The sequence below is a fragment of the Coenobita brevimanus genome, chromosome 54 (assembly GCF_032717465.1).
Source record: "Coenobita brevimanus isolate Jiangsu-jjx chromosome 54, ASM3271746v2, whole genome shotgun sequence".
NCBI lineage: Eukaryota > Metazoa > Arthropoda > Malacostraca > Decapoda > Coenobitidae > Coenobita > Coenobita brevimanus.
In genome coordinates this window covers 11,160,352-11,175,282 of record NC_137007.1, presented here as the reverse complement: position 1 = coordinate 11,175,282, position 14,931 = coordinate 11,160,352, and the positions used below count along the sequence as shown (strand labels likewise).

Sequence of the window (14,931 nt, the reverse complement as noted above, 5' to 3'; positions counted from 1 at the left end):
ACTTTGAAAGCGTTCTCCTGTCCTTGTACTGCTCTGGAACATCAGGGGTGCTGTGGTTGAACCAGTGTCTCATACTATAAAGTATGTTTGCACCCAGTTGGCTTGCGCGGGCCAATTACACTTGTTTCACAGACTACACACACATCCAAAGCCACTACAACACTACAGTCACACTTAGAAGCACTTCTCACCCTACATATAGTCTCTACCAGACAGCCTAAGCCACTCGGTAGAGATACATGGGCTGTATCATCCCTACTTCGGTCGGGATAGGCCGGTCCTGCAGTGGATACTCAAATGGCTGATGATGATGATGATGATGATAAATGTATTTATATATATATATATATATATATATATATATATATATATATATATCTATCTATCTATCTATCTATTGCCAGACGCCTCAATCCCGTTTGGGGTGGCCACAAACAAATCGCCTCCAAGTCGCCCTGTCCCCCGGCATTTCACTCCCCTGCTCCCAGCTCACACCCCCCTCTCTCATATACCTCTGCACCCCATCCCTCCATCTCATCCTCGGCCTCCCCCTCCCTCTTTCCCCCTCCACCTCACTCACATACACTCTCTTCGTAAGTCTTTCACCCTCCATCCTCTCCACATGGCCAAACCACCTCAGTGTGTTCCTCATAACGCATCCTATCACATCCACATCAACACCACAACGCTCCTTTATATCCTCATTCGTCAGCCTGTCTCTCCATGTGACTCCACAGGCTCCTCTTAAATAACTCATTTCCACGGCTCTCACTCTTGACTTGTGTCCTTCCAACAACGTCCAAGCTTCACTTCCGTACGTTAGAGTTGGTATCACAATACTGTCACGTAGTAACTTTTTCACTTCCATGCTCACTTCCCTGTTTTTTATCACTGCTTTCAAGGAACCAGCAACCTTTCTTCCCTGCTGTACCCTTTCAAGCACTTCACCCTCCAAACCTCCATCCTTACTCATCACACTGCCCAAGTACTTAAACGTACTCACATTTTCCAATTCCTCACCATCCAACCTCGCTGTACATTCACTGACTTCACCTCTCTCAAAGACCATCACTTTACTCTTCCCTACATTCACCTTTAGATTCCGTTTCTTACACACTCTCTCAAACTCATCAACCAAGCCTTGCAGCTCCCCTTCGTCTTCACTCAACAACACAGTATCATCTGCAAACAACAGTACAGGGAGTTTCCAAACACTATCCTCTCTCACCATGGCCACTCCATCATCCACTACCCTACCTTGAACCTCTTTTATTACCCCATCCATGTACAGATTGAACAACCATGGAGACATGACACATCCCTGTTTCAACCCAACCTTCAAAGAGAAAAATTCACTTAGTTCACCATCCACACGCACTGCAGCCTTCGCACCATCGTACATACTCTTCACAGCATTCAACAACTTCCCATCTACTCCATATATTCTTAACACTTTCCACAATCCTTGTCTATCCACCCTGTCATATGCTTTCTCCAAATCCATGAATGCCGCATACAACTTCTTTCCCTTCTCTAGAAACTTTTCCACTAAAGATCTGAGAATGAATATCTGATCTACACAACCTCTTCCCTTCCTAAAGCCTCCCTGTTCTTCTCCAACTAATTTCTCTGTTCTTTCTCTAACTCTGTCAATAAGTATCCTACCATACACTTTTCCTATTATACTAAGAAGACAAATGCCCCTATGGTTACCACACAATTCTTTTTCCCCTTTTCCTTTGTACAAGGGAATAATTATACCTGACTTCCAATCCTCCGGGACTCTACCTTCCTCCCAGGCCAATCTGCACATCTTCCACATCCATTCTACTACTATCTCTTCCCCCATGCTTCAGCATTTCACCACACACTCCATCAATTCCTGGGGCTTTCCCTGATTTAACTTTCTTCATTGCTTCCACAACTTCTATCCTACTGATTTCTTCCTGTCTTCTCACCTCCCTCCTTCTCCCAGCCATTCCTCAGCCACTTATACTCGCATTACTTCCATCCTCTACATTCAACAATTCCTTAAAGTGTTCTCTCTATCTGCTCACTTTTTCTCCCTTCTCCACTAGTAATCTACCATTTTTATCTTTCACTCCCCTGCTAACTTCAGTTCCACCCTGTCTTACTCTTTTCACCCCTCTCCAGAACATTTTCTTACAGTCCCTCCACTTTACACTCAAATTTCTTCCAAATTCCTCATCCACTCTCTTCTTACTCTCTCTTACTAATCTTTTCACCTCTCTCTTCCTTTCTACATATAAGTCTCTCTTCCGCCTCTCAACCTCTTCCACTCCCCTATTTCTCATCCATTCATTGTATGCTTTCTTCTTTTGTGCCACAGCCTGTTTCACCTCTTCAGTCCACCACGCTGTTCCTTGCACCCCTCTCCGTCTTCTCTTCCTTCCACACACCACATCACATGCTGCACATATTTCTTCTGTAAATATTCTACATACACCTTCCACGTCTCCCATCTGCTCCAATTCATATTTGCCCAATCGTTCCTCCACTTCTCTCTTATACTCTGCCTTTTTCTCATCCTCTTGTAACCTTTCCACTCTCCTTCCAACTACTCCTTCCTCTCATCTTTCCCTTCTTCTATTCCTCCAACTTACTTGAACTTTAATTCTGGCCATCACCAAGTAGTGGTCAGAAAGTCCACTCCCCCAACCTCTATACACTCTCGCATCCATTACACATCTTCGCATCCTTTCATCCACACACACATAATCAGTCATTGCCTTCCTTTCATTCAGTTCACCACCCACCCTTCTCATCACTCGCCATGTATACCTGTGAATCATTTTATGCCTGAAGAGGGTATTGGCTATCACCAACCCCCTCCCAGCACAAATGTCCACTAACGCACTCCCATTCTCATCTATCTCAGCAGGCACACCCCACTCACCAACTATTCCATCCACCTTCACATTCCCAACTTTACCATTCATATCACCAATCAAAAACACTCTCTCATTCCTTCCAAACTTTTCCATGCACACTTCTACATTTGTCCAGAACTCTTCTCTCACTCTTCTAGCACGATCTTGCGTTGGCGCATACACACACACAATCGCCCACATTTGTATTCCAACTTTCAACTTTACCTACACAATCCTTGACCCAACCGATCCATACTGTCATATGCTCCTCTTCCACCTTTTACTCACAACTATACATACTCCTTCCTTTGCCCTCTCCTTCCTTTGCCCTCTCATTCTATGTATATATATATATATATATACAGGTAACTCACACGGAACACGTGGGTTTCGTTCCTACGGTGCCGTGTTAGGTGCAAAATCGTGTATATTTAAACTACTTCGTATTTTGCTCCCTAGACCCCCCAAATGTGTTGTTTTGCTGTTATCTGTCACTGGTAATCACTAGAAAGCACTTTAAGTAGTTAGAAGGTTTATTTAATGTTATAACTCAGAAATACAGGTAACTCGCACGGAACATGATCTCACGGAACGCGCTCGCAATTATACACTGTAAGGGCTGGGATACATATAAGACAACGTAAGATTAAAAAACCATTATGAAAACTACAAATTAACGCAGGAGAGGCCTTTGAAAGAGCAAATCCTCGAACGTCACCACAGCGCGCGGTTTGTTTTGATTACGTGACGATCTAGGCGGGAAATTATTCATGGAGTGAGACATTCCTGAGTACAGTAGCACAGTATTTGTAAGTTAAATATTTACAGTACTGTACTGTTCTGGTAAGTTCATGTGCAACTTAAAGTACTATTAAATAACGTTAAAGCAAGAAATAAAGTCTTATAACCAGTTTACCTGATAGGCGTCAGAATATTGCCTTTTTTATTTGTTCGTTTTTTCCCACAATACTGTACAGTATTTGTAAGTTAAATATTTACTGTTCTCGTATGTACTGTACTTGTAAGCATTTAAATAAAGTTAAATCATTAAATAAAGCCTTGTAACCAGTTAACCCGAATTATATGATTACCCATGATCGGCGTCGGAATATTGCCTTTTTTGTTTGTTCATTAAACTCTTGCTGTACTGCTTTTCTACAGTACTGTATTTGTAAGTTAAATATTTACTGTTCTGGTATGTACTTGTAAGCAATTAAAGCATTAAATAAAGCCTTGTAACCAGTTAACCTGATTTATATGATTACCCATGATCGGCGTTGGAATATTGCCTTTTTTGTTCGTTAAAGACTTATAATAAAAGAAAAATACATTTTTGTCTTGGTATCTTTACCTATTTGCTCAGGTTTGCTGTAATGGTTTGGATCATTTGATGCAATGCAACTTGTAGAAAACTGTTAATAAACTTTCGGGAAGTGAACGAAAATCTGGGACATGAGACTGACCTTGACTTCACCCTCTCATGTATCATCTGTCAGTTCACCACCTGCTATCGTGATGAGTGGATGTACAATTTTTTCGCTCGTGGCCATGCCTAACCACGCATAGGTACTCCATTATCTCGACCCAGACAGAAAATACAATCTTTTTCCTCCCTTGCAAAACACAAACAACCACCCTGTTTACGAGACAGCAATATATATTGCGAAAATAACAAGGTAAAATGATAAAGATGAACGTAAAATGATAGAGAAAGATGAACATGTTATGACGGAAGAAGTACGTTTTCCCCGTCTGTAAACGTATTTATTTCTTCTTTGTATCTGTATTCGTAATAATTAGACTTATTGTTAGTTCTGAAACTGCATTACGATTCTATTTTTAGCCATTCTCGTGGTGTGGGAGCTGGAAGTTGTGACACAACTTCCTTATTGCTAATCGGACTGACCCTCCACTTTATTCTCCCGTGGCAGAGTCTAGCCTTGGAGGACGTGCAGTTTTCTCATTTAGGACTGAAAATTCAACTCTTTCGCTCCCTTTTCCAAGCAAGGGCACAACGATAACGTAAAAAATAACTCGAAACTACCATAAATATATATCAAAAAAGGTGAAAATGTATTCATAACATTTTTTTTTTCAGCCATTCCTAACAGATTATGTACTGAAATCATTCGATATCACAGTACTGCACTTCTAAGTTAAATATGTACTGTTCTGGTATGTACTTGTAAGTTAAAGCACTGGTACCAGTTAACCTGATTTATATGATTACCTATGATCGGCGTCGGAATGTTTCCTTGTGTTTACGTACAGTATTTGTGTGTTGAAGTTTTGCTCTGGAGTACTGTATTTGTGAGTTATAACATTAAATAAACCTTCTAACCACTTAAAGTGCTTTCTAGTGATTACCAGTGACAGATAACAGCAAAACAACGCATTTGGGGGGTCTAGGGAGCAAAATACGGAGTAGTTTAAATATACGCGATTTCGCACCTAACACGGCACGGTAGGAACGAAACCCACGTGTTCCGTGCGAGTTACCTGTACAGTACTCCAGAGCAAAACTTCAACACACAAATACTGTACGTAAACACAAGGAAACATTCCGACGCCGATCATAGGTAATCTTATAAATCAGGTTAACTGGTACCAGTGCTTTAACATACAAGTACATACCAGAACAGTACATATTTAACTTAGAAATGCAGTATTGTGATATCGAATGATTTCAGTACTGTTAGGAATGGCTGGAAAAAAAAAATGTTATGAATACATTTTCACCTTTTTGATATATGTTTATGGTAGTTTCGAGTTATTTTTTACGTTATCGTTGTGCCCATGCTTGGAAAAGGGAGCGAAAGAGTTGAATTTTCAGTCCTAAATGAGAAAACTGCACGTCCTCCAAGGCTAGACTCTGCCACGGGAGAATAAGTGGAGGGTCAGTCCGATTAGCAATAAGGAAGTTGTGTCACAACTTCCAGCTCCCACACCACGAAAATGGCTAAAAATAGAATCGTAATGAAGTTTCAGAACCAACAATAAGTCTAATTATTACGAATACAGATACAAAGCAGAAATAAATACGTTTGCAGACGGGGAAAACGTACTTCTTCCATCATAACATGTTCATCTTTATCATTTTACGTTCATCTTTATCATTTTACGTTCATCTTTATCATTTTACCTTGTTATTTTCGCAATATATATTGCTGTCTCGTAAACAGGGTGGTTGTTTGTGTTTTGCAAGGGAGGAAAAAGATTGTATTTTCTGTCTGGGTCGAGATAATGGGTGTAACTGTGTGGTTAGGCATGGCCACGAGCGAAAAAATCGTACATCCACTCATCACGATAGCAGGTGGTGAACTGACAGATGATACATGAGAGGGTGAAGTCAAGGTCAGGCTCATGTCCCAGATTTTCGTTCACTTCCCGAAAGTTTTCACAGTTTTCTACAAGTTGCATTGCATCAAATGGTCCAAACCATTACAGCAAACCTGAGCAAATAGTTAAAGATACCAAGACAAAAATGTATTTTTCTCTTATTATAAGTCTTTAACGAACAAACAAAAAAGGCAATATTCCGACGCCGATCATGGGTAATCATATAAATCAGGTTAACTGGTTACAAGGCTTTATTTAATGCTTTAATTGCTTACAAGTACATACCAGAACAGTAAATATTTAACTTACAAATACAGTTTGTACTGTAGAAAAGCAGTACAGTAAGAGTTTAACGAACAAACAAAAAAGGCAATATTCCGACGCCGATCATGGGCAATCATATAATTCGGGTTAACTGGTTACAAGGCTTTATTTAATGATTTAACTTTATTTAAGTGCTTACAAGTACAGTACATACGAGAACAGTAAATATTTAACTTACAAATACTGCACAGTACTGTGGAAAAAAAGAACAAATAAAAAAGGCAATATTCTGACGCCTATCAGGTAAACTGGTTATAAGACTTTATTTCTTGCTTTAACGTTATTTAATAGTACTTTAAGTTGCACATGAACTTACCAGAACAGTACAGTACTGTAAATATTTAACTTACAAATACTGTGCTACTGTACTCGGGAATGTCTCACTCATTGAATAATTTCCCGCCTAGATCGTCACGTAATCAAAACAAACCACGCGCTGCGGTGACGTTCGAGGATTTGATCTTTCAAAGGCCTCTCCTGCGTTAATTTGTAGTTTTCATAATGGTTTTTTAATCTTACGTTGTCTTATATGTATCCCAGCCCTTATCATGTATAATTGCGAGCGCGTTCCGTGAGATCGTGTTCCGTGCGAGTTATCTGTATATATATATATATATATATATATATATATATATATATATATATATATACATATACATACAGCAAACTCGCCCCTAATGTGAGGGTTTCGTTCCAACCGTGGCGTGTTCGGCGCGAACCCGCATAAGTTTTAACTGCTCCCTCTTTTGCTCCCTAGACCCCTTAAATGTGGTGTTTTGCTGTTACTTGCCATTGGTAATCAATATGAAGCACTTTAAGTGGTTAGAAGGTTTATTTAAAGTTATAACTTACAAATACAGTACTGCACAGCAAAACTTCAATACAAATACGTAAATACAAGGCAACATTCCCAATCCGATTGGTTTCGTGACAGTTCGTAGTCGTCAATTTGCCATCACAACAATAGCAAGACAATTCGCCGTCATTAACCCCTTAACCGCTGGGCGTCACTTTCGTGACGCTTGGGAGCAAGGGATCATACCACGGGGCGTCACTTTTGCGATTCTGTGTTCTTTTGAATTTGCCCGGGCTTTCAAGTGGTAGCTTGTATCATCTATCAGTACTGCCAATGTCCAGCACTAGTCAGCACTCCTAATCTCATCTGTACTCCCATCCATTGTTGACAATTTAGCCATTTCTCCCCGTTCTTGACTCCCCTCCCTACCTTCCCTCCATTACCCTCTCCTCTCGTCTGCCCGGCCGTGCTATGCTAAGTAAATCTTCCCTGGAATTTTCCACTGATTTCATCCATTGAAATAAGCCCTATGCCCTATTCTTATACCAAATAATATATACAAGAAAGAAATAAGGTAAGTGAGAGTGCCATACACCTAGAATTGGCTAATTATCACCTGACAACACCTTGTGCACTCGTTCGCTAATTTTCGCTCTTTATTTCCCCTTGAAATATGCCGTATAATCTATTCTCGTACTAAAATTATATATAAGGAGGGAAGGGAGAAGCCTAAGTGATATTTACATTCACCTGGAACTACCTAATTTATAATATATTGTCTAGATTTCCTGCCAATCATTTCACAGCTATATATTAGCAGCTGTCAAGAGGCTGATGTTGGCAGTAATGCATTCTCCCTAGGTAGGCCCCCCTGGCCCCCCACTATCAGTTTACTGTTGTCTTTCAAGGTGAAAGTACTTTGGATTCGCTCCTGCTAACTTCCGCTGCTTTTTAGCCCCATGCAAAGGGCCCTGTGACCTTTACCCCCTACTAAACCTCGTGTGGAAAGAGGTAAAGGACTGAAAATTGATAAGAGAGTGACTACGATCTTTCTGTTGAGTAAAACAGTGCAAGTGGAATTGTAATGTGTAAATAATGTGTAAACAGCAAGTGAAAGCAATGAATGTAAATATAAGTGAACAGTGGAAAATAGTTTTATAAGTTATTTCAAGTGACAGTGCATAACACAGTGTAAATAAAATAGAAATGTAAATAATGTAAATAAAATAGAGAACGTAAACAGAAATGTAAATGAGTAGCATTATAAGAATACGAGTATATACCCTAGGAGTAATAAAAGTGAAAGTTTCACTCTAGCATGAATGAATACTATGAGTTATGAGAGTGAAGGTTAAAGTGACATTCACTCTGTGCTAGTATACAGGACGAGAAAGTGAATGCTACGTATTTTACTGAAAGAGAAATTGAATCCCTACGGTGACAATAAACTTCTGTTACTGAAGGAAACTTATGGATAAAGACTGTAGATATATATAAGTGTTATATAGTACTAGAAATATAAACTGTGAGTGTTTTTTTTAATAATAAATGACAGAACACCAGCGGCGAATGATTGGAAGTGGGAAGGTCATACGCCCTCGTAATTTTCATTGCTTTCAGTGTTTGTTTTTTTTGGAATATGGATTCCAAACTATTTGAGAATCATAGAATAGTTTTTCTAGTGATAATATCAGGCTGTGGTAATCATATTACAGGTTATCGGGAAGTGTAAAATGGAGACTTCATCACCCAACTTCAGAGGTCTCCACAAGTCCTACGGTACTCGACGAAGGCTCAACAAACACCCCAGGAGAAAGCTGAAGGTATATGCCATAAGCATATGTGATTTTAATATTCTAGGACTAATAACTGATTTTTGGCAAATATTTTTAGAGAGTCTGTCAGAGCGTGAATATGCCTGCGGGAGCTGCAAGAAAAAAGCAAAACAAGCCTGCGGTTAAGGGGTTAATGAAGACAGCTGTGGGTGATATTAAAATATAATTCAAGGGCGAAATAAGTATATTTATAGAATGATGGGGAATCGTTCAGGATGTGAATTGTCCTGAAGGGGAATCGTCCATGTTTTGACAGGGAATTGTTTGACGGACAATTGTCTCGGAACCCACCGATCATGGGTAATCCTATAAATCAAGTTAACTAGTTACAAGGCTTTATTTAACGCTTTACCTTTCTTTAAGTGCTTTAACTTATATACCAGAACAGTAAATATTTAATTTACAAATACAGTATCGTGGAAAATTAGTGCAGCAAATCTTTAATCAGGTAAACTGGTTATAAGATTTTATTTCTTGCTTTAATGTTGTTTAATAGTACTTTAACTTGTACATAAACTTACCAGAACAGTATTGTAAATATTTAACTTACAAATACAGTTCTGTGGAAAAGCAGGACACGATCACGTGATCAAAACAAACCGTGCATGATGCTGTGCTGATATTCGAGGATTTGGCCTTTCAAAGGCCGCCTCTCTTGCGTAAATTTATAGTTTTGTAATCGTTCTTTAGTCTTACATTTTCTTATACGTATCCCAGCAATAACCACGTATAACTGCGAGCGCGTTCGGCGAGAACGTGTTCGGGGCAAGTTTACTGTGTATATATACATATATATACAGTATATATCGTATGTACTGCTACCGCAAATTGGCTTAGGACCTCCCCCCACAAGGTATTAAAAAGACAGAAGTCATAGTATATCACAATGTTTGTTCATGAAATTCCATTCATTAATATGAAATCATGTTTCCCTTGCCTTTCAGGACCAGTTGGATGCATTTTGGCATGGACACTTAGATCTCTAAAGTAATCTAAGGACATTTCTTTGCACCAAACATTTGTCAATTCAGTCTTGAGGTTGTCCAGATTGGGTGTCTTCTTCTCTGCCATGATTTTTTTCATCTTTGCCCAGCAGTTTTCTATCTGATTTACATCCAGACTGTTGCCAGGCCAGTCGAGGACCTCAATCCAATTATCCCGAAGCCATTTTGTCGCCTTTCCTGCTTGTGACATGGAGCTGAATCGTGCATGAAAAGTCGCACCCGTGAATAGCAGAAAAGTTTAACAAATGATCTTTCAGAACTTGAATGTACTGGCCACCATTCATCATCAAGTTCTTGGAAAGAAAGTAGAAGCCTCCCCTTCCCATTTCACCTAAGAAACACCCCTTTACCATTACTGATTGTGGGTGCTTAACAGTCAGCACCGTGTAAGCAGGGTCATATTGACTACGGGAGACAGGGCGATGAACTTTAGCAGAACGCACCTGGAACACTTGAAATGTGCTTTCATCGGAAAACATAACTTTTCTCCACTCCTCCTATGTCCAGTATGCATACTTCTTCGCAAACTGAATGCACTGCTTCTTCATGCAGTCAGTGAGAAGTGGTTTCTTGGCTGCAGTGCAGCTCCTTCTGCAAGCGGTGTTGGATAGTTCAAATTGATACATCTTGTAACAGCTGGGGGTGCATTCTCTTCAATTCTGCTGTTGTAAGTCGAGGATTCTTGGTTAATTCCCTCTTCAGAAGTGTATCTGTACCTATGGAAGTCGTTCTTTTCTTTCCATTGCCACGCTTGTGCTCTTTTACTACATCAGGTGGCAGGCTGCGTGCTACAGCAAGAATCTTCATGATGGTCGACTTTGCACGTCCAGTACGTTCACAGATCATGTTGATAGGGACATAATCTTGCAATGATATGGACCCTCTCATCCCTTGAGCAGTACTTTCCAGGCATGACAACTCGACTCAAGGAAAATAACAGGGCAAACAGTAATGCATACAAAAAAGAGGGAGGTGCAAGCTCGAAGCGACGGGAACATATACTCTTATTCTAGCTTCTGGGCAAGCACTGATGTGCTGAGTGTTTCACCACCACCTGCCAACACCAGAGGAGTTGGCAGTTACTTCTTGCGCGAAATATTCACTTGGCAGAGGTGGAAACACAAAACAAAGATGAACGACTCTCCCATAGCAATTTTGTGTGTAGGTCTTAAATCAATTTGTGGTGGGTATATATATATATATATATATATATATATATATATATATATATATAGTGTATCTATCTATCTGTTTATCTATCTGTCTATCTATCTATCTATCTATAGGTTATATATATATACTGTACAGTAAAATCTCAATATAACAGACTTCAATAGACCGGAATTCGCTTTTATCGTACTCGAGGAGCTACCAGACTAAATTCCTATGTATTGGAAAAAGTCCTATAAAGCCAGAAGCGGTCCGGACTCCCTGACTACGTCAGGTATGTTCACCACAATAAGGTAATATAAGACATGTTTATCACTGTACAGTACAGTACATTATTATATGTACTGTACCATCTGATTAATGTAGTGAAGTTACAACACAGTACAGTACTGCAGTGGTAGTCAAAACAGTTTAAAAGCTGTTCATGAGATCCGGACTAATGTCTGATATATCGGAAAAAGTCCAGGTTAACAGGGGGAAGTCCGGATGTCACTTTTATCGAAATTTCATGTTTTTCGGAATGGCTTGGGCCCCAATTAGTCCGTTATAGTGAGGTCTTACTGTATATGTATACAGTAATCCCTCCAATATCCGACGTAATAGAGCCAAAGGCATGTCCGGATAGTGATCCTGTCCGGATATTGGGCCCCAGCCTCCTGGACTTGTACTTATGGACCCTAACTCAGAAAAACACCTATACAACTCCCTCTGGACATGCATTGCACCTATTTAAGACCCAAATCACACCAATAAGGAACATAAAAGACTGAAATAAATGCAAAAGAACCATAAAATGTTTTAGAGGTGAGTTTATACAATATTAAACATTCTGGGTACTTATAAGTCCCTGGCTCCTGGACTGGTTTGAACCGCCAGTTTGCAGTCCACAGTTAATCCTCTGCACTCTAAAATCTAATTTCTTAACACTGCACAACACTGTAAATTCCCGTGTGTTCTAGTGGCGAGGTATTGCAGTTTATTCACTGTTTATTCACAAAAAACAAGCACCTGTGGCTTGCACTGCTATAAGCATCTGCTCTCGATCGGAGTTTGGCTGTGACTGTTGATGATGGCGGGGCAACAGAGTTGCCAGATCGCAACGGCCACGTTACCAATCTCCTCAACTTTCATTACCAAATTTAACTTTTCATTACCAAATTCGTAAAGCTAGCATTTATTCTTCACTAATTATATATACAAGTGGAAAGACATGTAATCACTCTCCTTATAATTAACACCATGTTGATTATTTTCACGCTATGTAGGGTAGCAGATTAATCAGAGAGAGCAAACAATCCACCATCTCCATCCTGTGTATCCTCATACATGTGAAAAATCCATTTGGTAATTCATTATTCTGATTCATTACTAAATGAATTTTTCATTACCAAATTGGCCCACACTTGGTAATGAAGAATACCAATTGGCAACCCTGACAGGGGAGGGGGGAGGGGAAGGAAGGAAGGGGTGAAAGGACCATGGTGTAACAGCTGTTCAGCGCCACACAGCAATTTCAGATTACGAGAGGGAAAAAAGTCAGATTTTTTTCAATTTTTTTGCGGTTTTTGGCCCATTTTGGGAATATTGGATCCCGGGACGATTATGTCTGGTTAGTGGGGATGTTCGGATATTGGGCGTTTGGATATTAGAGGGATTACTATATATATATAGAGTAAATCCTCTTTCTTGAACACATTTTACTTCGATACCTCGTTTTTTTGGGGGGGGGGAAAAAAACTGTGTTGTCTCACAATTCGCGAATTTTCCTACGTTTCAATGCTCCCAGCCGGCAGCCGACGACTACAACAGAAACATAAAGGAGCAGAGACAAGCCTGAATCATACGATATTTTCATGAGAGACAGAATGTGGCTGCTATTCTGCAAGACTTGGATGTGCCAGCAGACGTGGATGAAGGAGAAGAAGTGGACAGAGAGGAAGTGGAGGTGATGGAGCCTGAGTTCGACTTCAAGGGCTTCGGCATAGATGATGAGGCTTCCTCAGAGAGGCCCATGTCACGTAGTAACTAGCCCATCTACCCTCAACACACCTTCACTTGCCACTCAAGCCAGTCTTCACTTTATTTCTGGCAAGGATTTTTGGTGTTGCAGCTCTTTACAACAGTTTTAATGTCTTTTCAGGTACAAGTTTATTGTGTTATGCTGTTTTAGCACTAGTAAAAGCTCTTCATTTAATTTTGTGTAGGGCCTGTTTGGTGTTATAGTACTTTCTGATAGGGTAGGTACATGTCCCACCAGAACGCCCCTCTATTTTTCCCATCGATTCTTAACTTCACACTTCAACGTTTCGCATTTCGCGCGGTTTTGGCGGAACATCCAAGCAGCGAAAAATGAGGATTTACTGTATTTATATACCTGTATATATATATATATATATATATATATATATATATATATATATATACACAGTGGATTCTCAAATTTCGATGAGGATGTGTACCGAAAAACTGCATTAGAATTGAAAACATCGAAATTTAAACTGAACTTCTTATGGGAAAAATTAGTTTGGGTCCGGGGACTCCGAACCTAACTACCTAAAATCGTGATTTTTTGCCCACACTCCCTGTAAACTTTATGAACTATAATTGTGGTTAAGTAACTGTAGTTCTGCATTGTATTGCCATACTGTCAGCAAGTGTATACTTGGTGTATTTCTGCCCTTTCCTGTATTGCCATTTCTCCTTTGGCTGTGAAGATTTAGAGGTGCCAGGCTGCTCTCGTCCATTACCACTGCCACTTGAAGAACCACTCTTACATGCCATCTTGAAACAGGTAAGTTGTGACGAAAATACAAAGAAAATACATACAACTAAATTGCAGTGAAATGCATGTCTACATATGGAAGGTACAGACTGAAAGTGCAGCACTTGGCTGTAGAGGGCTGGCTGCTGGCAGGACAGTCGCAAGATGGCCGCCGAGAATAGAGCATCGCCTTGCACATGGCTTGTTGTTGTTGGTACCTACTCTCATCCGGGAGCTTTTGTCCTTAAACAACATGATTATTTTTTTTCTCAGTCTCTATTGTTCATTTCTATGTTGCTCCTTATATTCATAATTACCGTACTTCTCGTCGTTTCAGTATTCTGCCTACTGTACAGTATTTGCTACCACCTGTAATTCATTTTGTTTTAGTATTTCTACTATTGATTCTCTTCCTCTAATTTCTCTTGTTATATATTCAAGTTATAAAAGTATTGATTAATTAATAATTATATTTATAGAATAACAGGGAATCGTGTAGGGTGCACATTGTCATGACGGGAAATCGTCCATGTTTTGACAGGGAATTATCTGACGGGCGAATTGACTTCATGGTGAATTGTCTCAGAACCATATCATCGCATGCTTCATGTACTGTATGAATAAATGATGTTGATTTTCATTCTCTTCTTGACACGTCACATACGATATTAGGTTAGGCTCATACTTTTCTTATAATTTTCCCTCACTTCTAGCATTTTGGTTTGGATCAAAAGTATTATCTTTGCTTGTTTTGGTTGGAGTCTGGCCCTGAGAGCACATTCACATGCGATATTAGGTTAGGTTCATACTT

The 14,931-nt window shown here is 39.8% G+C and overlaps 1 protein-coding gene across 1 annotated transcript in view; it reads left to right on the top strand.

Annotated features, from left to right (window-relative positions):
* Window positions 1–14,931, top strand: part of LOC145400929 (uncharacterized) — a 260,302-nt gene that overhangs the window by 77,631 nt on the left and 167,740 nt on the right. The gene's annotated exons all lie outside the window — the stretch shown is intronic.